The sequence below is a fragment of the Miniopterus schreibersii genome, assembly GCF_964146895.1.
Source record: "Miniopterus schreibersii genome assembly, chromosome: X".
NCBI lineage: Eukaryota > Metazoa > Chordata > Mammalia > Chiroptera > Miniopteridae > Miniopterus > Miniopterus schreibersii.
This window is the reverse complement of record NC_138104.1, coordinates 25,007,637-25,024,514: the sequence shown is the minus strand read 5'-3', so window position 1 is coordinate 25,024,514 and position 16,878 is coordinate 25,007,637.

The window sequence follows — 16,878 nt, the reverse complement described above, 5'->3', positions numbered from 1 at the left end:
ATCCACCTTGTTCCACTGCTGAGAAATTTGCTATAGCCTCTAGATTTATGGTGTTGCCCTTCTCTCTGCAGACAGCAGATGGCCTCATTAGCCCAAACTCAATGTCACTGGCAAATGCATGGGAAGGGAAGTTTGCAAAGGTTCTAGATGCTCAGTAATATTTTGACTAACAGAAATGTGTAAGTAAATTGATGGTTCAGTTTAATTCCCTAAAAAAAAAAAAAAAAAATTCTGAGTTAATGGGGGTTAAGCAGAACCTTCTAATTGTTCCACTCCTTGTGGTTGAAAATTCATCCCAAATTCCCAAATCATCTTCACTGCCTCAGCTAGTAATAGGAATCCTGGGTAAGGTTGCAGGATTTAGAAAAGAAAAATATACGATGTCACTTGAAACCATGAAAATCCTAGAAGAAAACATAGGCAGTAAAGTCTCGGACATTTCCCTAGCAATATTTTTTCTGATATACCTCTTCATACAAGAGAAACAAAAGAAAAAATAAACAAATGGGACTAGATCAAACTAAAATATTTTTACATAGCAAAGGAAACTATCAACAAAATGAAAAGACAACCCACTAACTGGGAGAACATATTGGCCAATAATACACCTGATAAGGGGTTAATATTCAAAATTTATAAAGAACTTATAAAACTCAACACCAAAAAAACCAATCCAATTTAAAAATGAGCAAAGGGCTTGAATAGACAGTTGTCCAAAGAGGACATACAGATGTCCAATAGACATATGAAAAGATGCCCAACATCGCTAATCATGAGAGATGCAAATTAAAACCACAGTGAGATATCACCTCACAACTGTCAGAATGCCTATCATCAATAAATCAACAAACAACAAGAGTTGGCAAGGATGTGGAGAAAGGGGAACCCTCATGCACTGTTGGTGGGAATGCAAATTGCTGCAGCCACTGTGGAAAGCAGTATAGAGTGACTTCAAAAAATTAAAAATGGAACTGCCTTATGACCCAGAGATTCCACTTCTGGAAATTTATCCGAAAAAACCCCAAAACACTAATGAGAAAGAATATATGCACCCCTATGTTCATAGCAGCATTATTTACAATAGCCAAGATATGGCAGCAGCCCAAATGTCCATCAATAGATGAGTGGATAATAGAATACTACTCAGCCATAAAAAAGAAGACAAGTTTACCCTTTGCGACAGCATGGATGGACTTGGAGAACATTATGCTAAGCCAGTCAGAGAAAGACAAATACCATATGATTTCACTCATATGTGGGATCTAATGAACAAACTGAACTAACAAGGAAAATAGAGACTGACTCATAGATACAGAGCAGGCTGATAGCTCTGGGGTGGGGTAGGGAGTTGAGGGATTGAGCAAAAAAGAAAATAAAAGAACTCATGGACATGAACAACAGTGTGGTGATTGTGGGGGGAGGGAGAGGTAGTGGAGGGCATAGAGGGATAAGTGGTGATGGAAAAAAATAATACATGGTGTCAAATAACACTGACATTATATATCTTTAAAAATAAGACAGATGGAGAGAGGAAGGCAGACCAGCTAGGCTTCTAAGGGCCTGAGAAACAGCGCAGCAGTGAGTTACCTGGATTTTCTTTTTGCCTTGTATATCATGGACTGGGTGCTGGAGAGGCAGGCCACCCAGGAATGCCAATGAGCACAGACAAAAAGGCCCTAACAAAATCCACCCCTCTCTAGGTAAAGGAGCAGAAAAGGGACAGCTTAAAAAAGACAGAACTTATAGACAATAATCATTCTATGGCAACCAAACACCACAAAGAAAGCCTGCCCCATGCCAGCAAAGACTTAGTGGGAAGCCACAATGTCCACTCTCACCAGGCTATAAGTAGGTTCCCAGAACCCCCTTACTGGAGTGGTTTCAGAAAAATCCTAGGATGGGGCTGGGGCTTTCATTACCAATAGCTGGTAAAGAGGCCTCTCACCCCATAGTGCCAGTGGAGGCACATCCTACCCTCTCAGTGGGGGCCTGATGGGGGCCTGAATGCTCACCCTTGCTGGATCCCTGGGTATCCACCAAGGCTGAGTGGAGACTCTGGACTTCTATCTCATATGGCTGTTATGAGACCATGTCCCCCTTCTCCCACCAGCAGTGTGTCTGAGGAGGCTGGCTTAAACAGAAGGTTTAAAAAAGATCCAGATTCTCATAACATCCAAACTGCAAATTTAAAAAATTACTTTTGCCCAAGAATCAGGAAGATCTCAAGTTGACTGAAAAAAAGATCATCAATAGATGCCAGCACAGGGATAACAGATGTTAGAATTATCTGACAAAGATTTTGAAGTAGCCATCATCATAAAAATATGTCAATGAACGAATACGAACACACTTGAAACAAATGAAAAAAATCAAGTCTCAGCAAAGAAATAGAGGTATAAAGAGACAAATGAAAATTTTAGAACTGAAAAATATAAAAACTCAATGGATGAGCTGAACATCAGAGTGGAGGGGCCAGAGGAAAGTGCCAGTGAATTCAAAGATAAAACAATAGACATGACCCATTATGAATATTAAGAGAAAGTAGATGGGAAAGAAAAAAGGAACAGAACCTTGGGGACTAGCACCACTATAACAAAGGGAGGAGAGGAGAAAGAGGATGGGGCTAAAAACGTACCAGAAGAAATAGTGGCTAAAAACTTCCTAAATTTGGCAGAAGATGTAAATCAGCAGTTTCAAGAAGCTGAGTAAACCCCAAACAGAATAAATCCAAATATAATCCACACCAAAACACATCACAGTCACACTTCTAAAAGCCACAGACAAAAAGTCTTAAAAGCAGGGAGAGAGAAATGACACCTTTCTTATATGGGAGAAACAATTCAAATGACGCAGATTTCTCATCAGAACCATGGGAGCCAGAAGGGAAAGCTGAAAGAAAAGAACTGTCAGTCTAGAATCCAGTAAAACTATCCTTCAGGAATGAAAGGGGAGAATCAAGATATTCTTAGATGAAGGAAAATTAAGAACTATTTGTAATCAGCAGACCTACTCTGAAAGAATAGCTAAAGGAACTTCTCTATACAGAAAATGATTGTTAAAAGAAGGAATCGCATCTCAGAATATCAGGAAAGAGGAAAGAACGTGGTAAGCAAAAATATGGGTAAATACATTAGGCTTTCTTTCCCCTCTTAAGTTTTCTAAATTATGTTTCATGGTTGAAGCAAAACTTATAGCCCTCTCTGATGTGGTTCTCAATGTTTGTAGATATAATACTTAAGACAATTAAATACGTGTCTATTATACTTAAATAAAGCTAGAAAAATTTAAGAATATAAAAAAAGTTATATCATAAATTAGGGAGAGTAAAGGGAAATAAGGTTTCTACACTTAACTCAAACTGGTAAAATATCAACACCAATAGGCTATGATAAATAATGTATATGTTATATATTATCTAGAGCAACCACTAGAAAAGTTATGCAAAGAGTTATGCAAACACCCCAAAGCAATATAGATAATTAAAATAGAATTCTAAAAACGGTACAAGTAATCCACAGGAAGTTAGGAAAAAGAGAACAAAGAAACAAAAAATGGAACAGGAAACAATAAAATGGTGGTCTTGATCTCCAGCATATCTGGCAAATAATTACATGTGATGAATAGGGTCTAAATACATAAATACACCAATTAAAAGTCTTAGATTGGCATAGTGGATTTAAAAAGCATTAAAAAAATACTGGCTGGATGTTAACTAGACTTATTGTTGTTATTATTTCACAATATATACATACATCAAATAATTATATTGTACACCTGAAACAAATATAATATTATATGTCAATTATATCTCAATTTTTAAGAAGTTAAAGAAAATACTGGATGCCCAGCTAAATTTGAATTTCAGATAAATGAAAAAATTTATTTATACTAAAAAAAAATTATTTAATACTAAATAAAAAATTTTAGTATAAGTATGTGACATACAAGTGCTATCTTAAATTCCCCATGACTGCTTGTTTTCTTCCCAATTGCTCATTTCTCCTAAAAATCAGTAGCAGGAAGAAAAAGAAGCAGTTATTTAATTCATGTGTCTTCATCAAGGGAACTGAGTTGATTGTCTATGAGGTAGATTTCTCTCACAGGATTATTGTGTGGATTAAATGAGCTAATGGAAATGACAGCTCTTAGTACCCAGGAGTTGCTCAATAGTTGTTACTCTCCTTTTTCCTTAAACATCAAGGAGAACTTTCAGACATCCTCACCCTGGCTGTGGCTCAGAGATAAAACCCAGCTCACCCTTTGAACTTGGAATGTCACTATCATTTTAGTAACGAATGCTTTTATTGAAAGGATAAGATATGGTTAACAAAAATTGAGGCAGTACAAAATGGTGTACTATGAAAAGGAAGTCTCTCTCCTATCTCAGGCCACAGTCCTCTACTTCCTCTCCCTGGAGGCAACTGCTGTTACCAATTTATTCTTCCAGAGGAGTTTGATGCATATGGATGCCTATATATAACCCTCATTTTTCCCACCAATGCAAACATACTAGGCACACTATTTTTAGCTCCTAATTGCCTGGCTGCAGTGGGATACAGGCAGTTGATTCTGAGGGTCCTTATGAAAAACAGTCCTTTGAAACTTGTTGCTACCGCTATGTAAGGATGTCGTCAAGGATGTAGTTCATTGTGTCCCACAGCATCCTCTCTGAGGACCCCCAGGGAGGAATTCCTGTCTGATCTTACTACTGAGAACAGTTACCCTTCTGAGCAATGAGTTTGTTTTTATCTCCTGGACATTTGTGAATTGCATAATAACAAGGTTTCCCCTTTCCTGTTGGCTGCTAGAAAGCTTAGAGTCAACTTTTGGGTCCACCCTTTGTGGGAACAGAGGTTTTTATGATATGCATTTCTACCCTTATTCTTGGCTCCACTTTCTGCCCACCCTTGTTTTTCTACCTTTAATTTATATTGCCTTGATTTATTTTGTGTGTCCTTGTAAGCTACCTGATTTTTTTCTTGAGAAAGGTGAAATTAGAATAATTAAATAACTGCCTGGCTTTACTCACTCACTACCTCCAGTCCCCACCCACCCTTCCCTTCACCCCCATCATATCCTTTCAGTGGCTTCCTGGTGCTCCCCTATGGCCTGCTTGGCAATTATTCTCCCGCCAACCGCCAACCATTTATCTGTCAGACTTTATTGCTTTAGGGCTCTGGGGGGGGGGAGGCTCTCTTGCTTGTCTTTGCCTCCCCAACTCCACCCCCCATTGCTACAGTCTTCACCTTCATATGCATTGTGGACAGCCTTTCAATGCGTGATTTGATCTTATAGGACTGAAGATTCTGGCTCCTGGCCACATACTAGGAACATTGTCCATCCACCTAAGGTTTGAACTTGGAACTCTGGCAGCCAGACCTGCATTTGGTAATGTGAGTAGTGTGTGCTAAAAGAACAGAGTTTTCACAGGCTCATGTTACCTTCCTGGACCAAGCTAGGCAAAGCTTCAAGGGAGGGCTCCAGAGAAGAGATGGATGTTTTTAAAAAATTATTTATTGATTTTTAGAGAGAGAGGAAGAGGGGAAGAGGGAGGGAGAGAGAGAGATAGGGAGAGAAAGAAATGTTCCACTGATTTATGCATTCATTGGTTGATTCTTATATGTACCCTAACCAGGGATTGAACCCACAACCTTGGGTTATTGTAACAATGCTCTAACCACCTGAGCTACCCAGCCAGGGTGAGAAGAAATGGGTTTTGAAGGGATCTAAATCCCAGGGCAGCTAACTTTGTTTTCCAGGTAAAGAGTTTGAAGGACCAGGAAGGCAGAGTGGTCCCTGGAAAAGAACACAAAGACCCTATAGAAAAATTAGCAGCTGTGAGTTATCTTTCCACACCTGCAACTGAGTGGTTAGGCAATGTTGGACAATTTTTCTCTCCTCCTTGGGCCCTGGTTTTCTAATCCATAAAGATTGAAAGATTAGATGATCTCTAAGGGCCCTTCAAGCTTTGACAGTTCATGGTTATATGCTTCCTATCACTCTTTTCATGGCCTCTATTCCCTCCCTGGGGATTTACCAGCCTCTGTTAGCCAGTCTACATATCTAAGCTGGTCAGCTGGTTTGCCCCCATTGAAGGATATGCTCATTCCCTCCGGTCTGCTGTTGGTTGGCCTACGCTGGGCATGCTCATAAGACACTTCTACCCCTTGGCCATAGAAGAGAGGTTCCTGCAATTAACAATCTTTTACCCTGGCAGAGATGCTCCTATAGACTAAGCAGTCTGTATGTCTGTTTAACATAGTAAGAAGTTCAAGAGAAGTCCAGCTGGAAGGTCTGTGGGTCCACTGCCTAGCTAGTTGCATTTTCCTTTTGAAGTATCTGCAGTATTCTGTATTTTGCACTGCAGCATTGCAGCTGGTAGATGGTCTGGGCTGTAATGAGTGTCATTTCACAGTGGTACTAATTAGCACAACAATCATTATTATCAGAGCTGAAATTCCTCAGAAGTTAATACTTGCCTTTTTTCACGGAGTAGAAATATATGTTTCTTAAATTCAGAAACTCTTCAAACATACAGAAAAATACAGAAACAATAATAGCTGGTTCTAATAGGTCATTTTTATGGATCAACTCATTCTTCACAACAATCCATTGAAAATGGTACCATTATAGCCCAGCCGGGTGTGGCTCAGTGGTTGAGTATCGACCTAGGATCCAGGAGATGGGATTCGATTCCCTGTCAGGGCACATGCCCGGGTTTCAGGCTGCAGCCGATCAATGACTCATTACTGATGTTTCTATCTCTCTCTCTCCCTCTCCCTTCCTCTCTCTGAAATCAATAAAGATATATTTTTTTTAAAAACTTTTAAAAAAAGAAAGAAAATGGTACATTATAATAAACACCTATGGTAGCCATGACCCAGATTTAACAAATGTTCACTTTTGTGCCATATTTATATTCGATCCTTTAAACAAAAGAAAATCAAGAAATAAAACATTCCAGACAGTTAACATTCTCCCCATCCCATTCCTCTTCTACCCACCCAATTGGCAACCATTATTCTGAAGCTGGTGGTTGGTGAAAATCTTTCCTATTTATATTTTTATACTTTATCACACAGTGTATATCCATAAACATTCTGTAGTATTGATTTATGTTTGTTGTTTTTTTTTTTAATTTTGCATAAATGGTGTCATGATGCACATTTCCTTTTGAAACTTGAGTGGTTAATTTTGTATCTTGCTATACTGGATGACTTTGTTCATGCAGTTTCCAGATCTCAAAATGTCAACAGTTAGGGCCCATTTAGACTTGCCTTCACTATAGAGCTCTTAATTCCCTCACAGCCTTGGGTTTCAAGAGGTCTTCCCATCAGTCTTCCATGAACCAGCTTTATGTCCCTTACAATAGGACCAAGCTAACTAGCTCCCTTCAGGGCAGAAGCCAGGCATTTCCTCAACTTCCAACATGACCCCACCAAATGATCTTTATTCACTATTGCAACCTTTTTAAAACTATATATTTTTATTGATTTCAGAGAGAGGAAGGGAGAGAGAGAGAGATAGAAACATCAATGATGAGTCATTGATCGGGTGCCTCCTGCACACCTCCTGCTGGGGATCGAGCCCGAAACCCAGGCATGTGCCCTGACCAGAAATCGAACTGCAATAGCCTGGATCATAGGTCAATGCTCAACTGCTGAGCCACCCTGGCCAGGCCACTGTAACGTTTTTTCTTCCAATTTCATAAATTTCAGAGTTTCAACAAATGGCTCACAAATCTGTATACAGCTCAGACTTCACTCCTTATCTCTAGGACCGTATATCCATCTGCCTAACTGGACACACTGTCTGGATGTTTTGACGGCACCTCAGATTCAAATTGTCTGAAAATGAACTATTTTCACCCTCCTCTGTAAAACAAAGAACAACTCTTTTTTTAAAAAAATCTTCACCTGAAGATATGTTTATTGATTTTTATTTTATTTTTTTAATCCTCACCTGAGGATATTTTTTCCATTGCTTTACAGAGAGAGTGGAAGGAAGAGAGAGTGAGAGAGAAGCATTCATGTGAGAGAGATGCATAGATTGGTTGCCTCCTGCATGAGCCCCAGCCGGAGCCAGGGATCAAGCCTACAACAAAGGTATATGCCCTTGGCTGAAATCAAACCCGGGACCCTATAGTCTGCAGGCCAATGCTCTATACACTGAGCCAAACTGGCCAAGGCTGTTTATTGATTTTTAGAGAGAGAGACAGACAGACAGACAGACAGAGACAGAGAGAGACAGAGAGAAACAGAGAGAGACATTGATGTGAGAGAGAAACATTGATCGGTTGCCTTCCATTCACCCCCCCCCCCAACCAAGGATCGAACCCACAACCTAGGTATGTACCCTGACCTGGAATTGAACCTGCCACCTTTTGGTGCATGGGATGATGCTCCAATCAACTGAGCCACCCTGCCAGGGCCAAAGCATAAATTTGAAAGAGTTGGCTACACACACAGTTTCAATGTTTCACTTCCCACTCACTCTTTTTTTTTAAAATTTATTTTATTGTTGAGAGTATTATATATGTCCCCTAATTTCCCCCCTTTGCCCCCTTCCATCTCCCACCCCACCCCAGGCCTTTATCACACTGTTGTCTGTGTCCATGGGCTATTCATATATGCTTATAAATTCTTTGGTTAATGCCTTCATGCCCTCCTTCCTGCTTTCCATTTGAGATCTGTCAGTCTGTTTCATGCTTCCATGTCTGTGGTCCTATCTTGTTCATCAGTTTATTTTGTTCCTTAGATTCCACATATAAGTGAAATCATGTATTTGTTTTTCCCTGGCTTATTTCTGTTAGTGTATTCTCCATGTCCATCCATACTGTCCCAAAGGGTAAGAGAGCCTTCTTTTTTTACAGCTGCATAGTGTTCCATTGTGTAAATGTACCACAGATTTTTTTATCCACTCATCTTCTGATGGGCACTTGGGCTCACTCTTCTTTTTTAATCCATTCACTTTTCAACCCATTCCCATCTAGCTCCATTCCCACCACTTCACCAAAACTGTTCTCGTCAAGGTCCCTAGTTTCCTCCAAGTTACCAACACGAATGGTCTATTGTCTGTCCTCAACTTACTAGGCCTCTTAGCACCAGTTGTCCCATTGATCACTCATTCCTCCTTGAAATTCTTGTTTTTGGGATTCCTCCCCACTTTCCTGGTTTTCCTGCCTCACTGGTTACTCCTTCTCAGTCTGCTTTGCTGGGTCCTCCTCATCTTTGTGATCTCTAAAAATAGGAGTTCCCAGGACTTAGTCCTTAAGAGTTCTCTTTTCTCTACTTGAGGAGGACCTCATTCAGCCTCATTCCTGATAAACCTTGAATTTGCAGCTCCACCTCCCCTCTGCACTCCAGATTCATATATCCAACCACTTACAAGGCATTTCTACTCAGATGTTTCATAGATAGTCCTAACCAATGTGGCCCAAACTGAGCTCAAGTAATTGCCCAAAGCAGCCTTCTCCACCTCAAGACATGACCTTAAGCAGAAACCTAGAAGTGACTTTTAACATCTTCTCCCCAACTTCCTACACCCTAGCTACCACCAAATCCTGCATATTCTGCTTCCTAAACCTAGACCTGTTCCCACCACCTCTCACCACCTCTACAGCCCCAATCTGAGCCACCATATTACCTTTCACGGGCTTCTAATTGGTTTCTCTACCTCTGCCATTGCCGTCCTATAATCCATCCTCCATACATACAGCAGATATTAAAACTATTAGATATTTGAAAACTACAGTAAGCTCCAGATCCTTTAATATTTACCCATTGTCCATAACAGTAGTTTTCAAACTTATGTGTCAATGGTGTTTTGTCTAATACAGTGAAACTTTTAAAAAAGGTGTTTTGGTTCTTTTTGGCCATGTCCTGAGGTGGATAAAACTTTTTCACACAGGTAAAAGTGGAGCTATTCTAGTTGGAGAGAGGCAGAAATCCTACAGCCCCACCCACTCAGTGTTCTCTTTGTCCCTTCCTCCCCTCTCACCCCCAACAGCAACTCGGATAGCTCCAAAGAGGCCACTCTGTGGAACTTTAGTATTTCAGGAAAAAACATTGGAAAACCTGCAGGATAAAGTCCAAACTCTTACAAAACAATGAAACAAAAAACAACAGAAAGTACTTCTCCATGCTCTGGGTCATGCTCCCCTGCCCGTCTCCTGTCTTGCCACCCTACAAAGCTCCTTATGTTTCGGCCACAGCCAACCACTGGCATGGCCCTCGGCATCCCTGGCAGTTTCAGCCCTTAGTGCACAAATGTCCTGTCCCCCAGGGAATGCCCTGTCCTTCCTGCCATGCCTCAGTCTGACAAACTTATCTTTCAAGTGTCAACACAAACATCAACGCTGCCTCTGCAAAGTCTTGCCTTACTCCTCCAGGAGGATTTAGGGAAGCCTTCTTTAAACTGTCTCAGCACACTCTGAGCCTTGCATTTTCTTGACCTGGGTGCCTCGAGGGCAGGGATCTTACTCTGTTTATCTCTGTATGCCACAGGCCCCTAGTTTTTAATAGGTGAATTGGAGAATGGCCAAGAATACTGAAATGATGGTTTTGACCCTATTAAAAGACCCTGTTAATATGTTGCTTTAACCAACAGAACTAAACTAGATAAGGCTATCTTTTCTTATAAGCATAAAATACACTGAGACTAGTTTCTTCTCTCCTAGCCTGGAATCCATAAACAATATACATGCCCCCTCTGTCATGGGTTCCTGAGGGGAAAGACAGGTTTCTTAAAGCCAGCTGCTGTTGGCAGCTTTCCTGGGCCATATTTGGTCTGAATGGGAGCCCAAGAGGACTCCAGGTTATCACAAACACAATAGCTACAATATGCTGGGCTGCAGGAGTGAAGAGAACAATCTCTATAGTCTCTATATTGTTTACACTAACTTAACAAAAGCATTTCACACAAGTGGAGGGGTGCCAGACTGAGAAAACTATCAACACAAGGAAGGGTGGGGGGATGGTGAAGAGGGAAGTTTATCAATTCAACACCAACCCTCCCTGGAAAATATACTGAAGTGGCTCCCACTATCTCCCAGATGTGTTTTGCTTTTTTTCCAAAGAGGCAGTGACGGGGAGAAAGGGAACTTACAAACAGCTCCCATTTATTTAGTATTTACTATGCACCAGGCATTTCACTTATGGCTTTCTGTATGTTATATCATTTAATTCCTCATAACTTCTTGAAATATATATTATTATTGTCTCATTTTACAGATGGAGAAACTGAGGCACTGTGGGGCCAACCAGCTTGCTCAAGTTTATACAAGGAGTGAGCCAGGATTCAAACCTCAGCAAGTCTGGTCCCAAAGTCCATGCCCTTAACTACTGAACCATACTGTCTCCCACTGCTTATACAAGGGCCATTTTGGGTAGCTGAAAAAGAGGGCAACCAAAGACTGACATGGTCTTCAAGGGAAGAGAATATGACCAGACTTACACAGGGCAGAAACAGAAAATGAAGTCCAGTCAGAATTGGTGCTGCGAATTATTGGCAACAGGGTGGGGGTAGTGTGGGGTGAGTAAGGAGATTTCTCTAGAGTTGCTAACAGTTGCACTGAGACAAAGCAGAGTCAGGGCAGAAAGCTGCAAAAGCAAGCCTACTCTGAAGAAGGCCAGGCCACTACCTGCCACGGGGAATGGACAAACATCCCCAAACTCCACTCCAAGGTACATATCCTCAAGAAGTGAAAGCAGACACTCGAACAGACACCTGTACACTCATGCTCACAGAAGCACTATATTCAATAGCCAAAAGGTGGAAACCCAAATGTCTATCAGTGGATGAATGGATAAACAAAATATAGTATATATATTTGGTGGAATATTACTCAGCCTTAAAGAAGAATGAAATTCTGACACATGCTACAACTTGGATGAACTTTGATAACATTAGGCTAAGTGAAAGAAGCCAGACACAAAAGGACAAATACTGTATGAGTCCACTAATATGAGGCAGCTAAAATAATCAAATTCATAGAGACAGAAGGTAGCATAGTGGTAATCAGGGGCTGGGGAAGAGGAAGGAGAGGAATAATTGTTTAATGGGTATAGAGATTCAGTCTAGGATGATGAAAATGTTCTGGAGATGGGTAGTGGTGATCATTGCCCAATAATGTGAATGCACTTAATGCCACTGAATTGTACACTTAAAAATTATTCAAATGGTAAAAAATAATATAAAAGCAGGCCCAGCAGCAGCCTGCTCCGCGGAGTTTACAGCCCATAGGAAATGGTGGTGGGTTTTGAGATCCAGGGACAGAGCCTCAGATGGCAGAAACTGGTTACCCAAAGAGAGGAGCAGCATCGAGCATGCATTGCCTGAAGAGGGTGCCAGAGAGCTCCCGGATGGTGAATTTCCTTCCCTCCCCGCCCCTCCCCCCTCACTGTGTGAGTTCTTGTACAAACACACACATGCACACACTCAACTACCCCACTATAGAGCAGACACTGCCCCCCATGCCAGCAGAAGCAGCAGTTGGGTGTGATCTGACTCCTTGGGAGTCCTGGGGAATCCTTATAATACTGAGCAAAGGTCCCAGCTTCTTCAGGCAGCTGCCCTTTCCTCTGAGGCCTGAGCCAGTCTATGCCTTAGAGAAAATATTGCTAAGATCCAGTCCTCAGGATTGTTGTGGGGGGAAAGGAGGGAGTCCAGTCAAGTGGAAAGATCATGGATTCTGGAGTGTACCAGATTTGGGTTCAAATCCTGATTCTACCACTTGGTAGTATATGACCTTGGGCACAGAATTTAACCTCTCTGTGTCTCAGTTTCCTTTTCTATAAAATGAGGTTAATAATAGTACAAGGATTTATCCTATAACTGTTGTGAGAATTAATGAGATATGTCAAGTGCTTACAGCAGTACCTGCACATAGTGAGTGTGAAATAAGTATTAGCTAGCATTCCCTCACTAAGAGCTTGTGATGGTGAAATGGGAAAGGTTGAAAGCACCCAAGATCATATGGACACTCAAGTTGTGGTAGCTAATAATAATAATAAGTATGTTAATACCAGAGATCCAGGACCCTGAGCAATCAGAGCTTCATGGCTGGGGTAATGGGGAGATGCTTAATGCTGCTAGAGAAAGGAAAGCCATGGTTCGGGGTCTTGGGAAGACAGTGATAGTCAGTATCCAAAGAGCATGCCTTGCATCCCCCCTAGGTGATTGTTAGATGGCTCAGGTGGCCATTCAAGAACACGGGGGGGGGGGGGGGGGGGGGGGGGTAGGGAATCAAAGAACCAGCAGTAGACACTGTTGGCCTTCCCTGCATGGGATGCCTTCAGGGAAGGGAAAAGGGGAGGATCCACCTGGAGCCTTCAGGGACTAGCTGTACAGTAACAGCCTCTGTTTCAATTCCTCCCCTCTTGGTGTCTAAACTTGTTTTTGTGGCTGGAGAGGAAAGGCATGGGCGGGGTTCTGCTGTACTGAACCAGGAACCACAAACCCGCCCCCAGAGTGAGGGTACAGAATGTACCCAGACTGCAAACCACACCCTGTGGCTTGGGGAGGCCCCTAGGGCGGGCTGGGGAACTGTCACACTACATTGTTTGAGAGCCCTGTGCCTAGCAACTGGCCTGGGATTCCACAGCACTCAGACAATGGGATGTCCCAAGGGGACAGTACTGAATTAAAAAGCCTCTTGCCAAAGGGTATTCCAGAACCCAGGATCCCTCTGAGCTGAAGAGTGGTCCACAGACCCCTGGCCCCCTCCTGGGGCCAAATTAGGTCTGGAGCTGGTCTAGGAGAGTTTCCAGCCTAAGGCCACCATGAGGGGACACTCCCAGCCACAGCTAGACCCTCCTCCACTCCCAACCAATTTAGTTGTACAGATTTGGCCTCCCTCCACCGGTCTGCATCGTTTCCCAGGAGCTTCATGAGGGTTCTCAGGGCAATGAAAGGAGGGAGACAGATGGGACACTTGCAGTGTGTGGAGACAGTTTCCCCAGGTCTGAAGTGACTTGAAAATAAAAGAAGATTGGGAGGTGGCCTACCCCACAGGAGATGGGGGAAGTATGTGTTGGAGGAAGAAGGTGCTGCAAAACCAGGATGAAATTCAGTGGGAACAAGTGCAAGGGGTCCGTTAGTGACAAAACTTAACAACATAATTTGGCTCAACACAAATAAACAAGCAAAACACCAAGTGAAAGAGGGAATTGACCACAAGTTGAATATGAATCAGCCTCAAAATAGAGCATGGCTCACTTATGTTGGCCACATTTTCCATACCAAAGGTCAGGACATATTTGACAAGGAAGAGTTTAATGGAGAAACAAGCCTGGATGTTTGGAATTGAAACTCTCCCCAGATAACCTAGGTCCTAGGCTCTCTGAGGCCGTGCTCTGTGGCAGTTTAGTCTTCATCAGAGAGATATGTCCAGAATCTGGAGGAAATAGAGAAGATTCAGAAGAAGAAGAAAAGAGATGAAAATGGGGCCTCTGGGCAAAGACCAGTAAAGTGGAGACTGTGTGATGAGATGGAAAGAGCTCAGGCACCAATGCCCAGGAACTGGACACTTAGCCACTGTGCAGCATCAGGAAAGTTACTTAACCTCTCTGTGCTCGTTTCCTTGTCTTTTTTTTTTTTTTTTAAATATGTCTTTATTGATTTCAGAGAGAGGAAGGGAGAGGGAGAGATAGAAACATCAATGATGAGAGAGTCATTGATCGGCTGCCTCCTGCACACCCCCTACTGGGAATTGAGCTTGCAACCCAGGCTTGTGCCCTGACTGGGAATCCAACCAGTGACCTCCTGGTTCATAGGTGGATGCTCAACCACTGAGCCATGCTGGCCAGGCAGTTTCCTTGTCTTTAAAACTAGGATAATAATATCTGTCATAAACATTGTTGTAAAGATTTAAGTAATTCCAAAATTGTAAAGCACCATCACAGGTCCTCAGTAAATGCATACCTGTTGGTTTGGAAAAGGGAAGAATAAGACTTGAGAGGATTTTATGAGGTGGCTATTAAGTAGTTGTTCCTCCAGTTTCATGGGACCCGGAACAAGGAGAAATGGACTCTGTTTGGAGTAGGAAGGATTTTGGTGGGCGTGGGTAAGAACCTGGTGACCATCAGGAATTGCAAACTGGCAGCTAACAGGCTGAATCCAGCCCTCAGGCATATTTTGTTTGGCTGAACAGTGTTTTCCAAAAATTTGAATTAGTTGCCAACCTTTTAAAAAGTGGAAGATTTCACATAAAAATCCAGATTTCTGGCTTCTCTTGAAAAAGCAGAAAATCTAGCAGCTCTGTATCCACACATCTACATGACAAAGATGTGGCAAAGCCGGCTTGGCAAAGCAGTTGAGCATCTACATACGATCCAAGAGATCGAGGTTCGATTCCTGGTAAGGGCACATGCCTTGGTTGTGGGCTTGATCCCTGGGGGGGGGGGGGGGGGGGGGGGGAGGGGCATGCAGGAGGCAGCTGATCAATGACTCTCTCCTATCATTGATGTTTCTATCTCTCTCTCCCTCTCCCTTCCTCTCTCTGAAACCAATAAAAATATATTTACAAACAAAACAAAAAAGGTATCTGATATTGGTGCTTCTCAAACTGTAATGTGCAGACAAGTCTCCTATGAATGCAGCTAACATGCAGACACTAATATCCAGAATAGGCAAATCCATGGAGACAGAAAGTATAATAATGGTTGTCCATGGCTGGAGGGAGGAGGGAATGGGGAGCGAGATTGCTAATGGATATGGGGTCTCTTTTGGGGGATGATAAAAATGGAACCAGGTAAATAGAGGTGATTGCATAGAATTGTAAATATACTAAAAAACTAAAAAACAAAAACAAAAAAACCACACCCACTGAATTGTACACTTTAAAGGGGTGCATTTTGTGGTATGTGGTATGAATGATATGTTAAGAAAGCTGTTACTTAAAAAATGCTGGTGCTGATTCAGTGGGGCTGAGGTAGGGATGGAGATTATGCATTTCTAACAAGCTCGCAGGTGTCAAGGCTGCTAGTTCTGGACCAGCTTTGAGGAGTTCTTACACTACTGTCTTTCAACCTCTGCTGCCCATTGAAACCACCTGGAGAGTTTTAAAAACTACTCAAGCATGCCGCCTCCCCCCCCCCCCCCTCGGATTCTGATAACTGGTCTGGGGTGAGGCTCCTGCAGCAGGAGTTTTAAAGCTCCCCTAGCTGATTCTAACTTGCAGCCAAATTTGAGAACCATGATCTTACATTACACCTTGGCCACTTTTTCCATCCCCTTACCTGCAGGCGTATTGAACACCCCCGCCACCACCCCTCCATCTGCTCCCAGGCGCTGCCCACGACCTTCATCCCATCCTATTGCTGGGATTCTGAGCCAAATATTTCCTCTTCCTCTCTCCCCAAGTCCCTTGTTAGTGTAAGTTATTTTGTTTTCCTGGGTAGGTTTGGGTAAAGACATTTGTCAGGGGCTTTTGGAAAATCTAAAGAACTCTGATCTCCCGGGTGCCTTTGGTAAGTAAACCCAGACACTCTGGGAACTGCCGCCCTCCGCTCCTCCCGCCTGCCACGCCCTCGTCTGGCGGTGAGAAAGCCGCGTGGCGGTCCGTAAACCCTCCCATGCCCCCCCCCCCCCCCCCCCCGGGGCGCAGAGGAGGAAGCATGGGATAACACGTGCTCAGAGGAGAGGGTGAGCTAGAGCTCTGGGTCGGCCTGGGCTTGGAAGCTGCCTAAGCACCAACCACAAAGGCTCTTCTAGTGGGAGGAGGAGGACAGAAGGAGGGGAAGAAAGGGGGCGGGGCGGGGGAAGGGACCTTGCACCGAGGCTGACTGGGTAATTTAGTATATTGCGTGAGAGCTTCTTAGAGCGGCAGCCCTGAGCAAGGTCCAGACTCGGGCAAGTCTTTCCAAGTGAAAAGAGGTT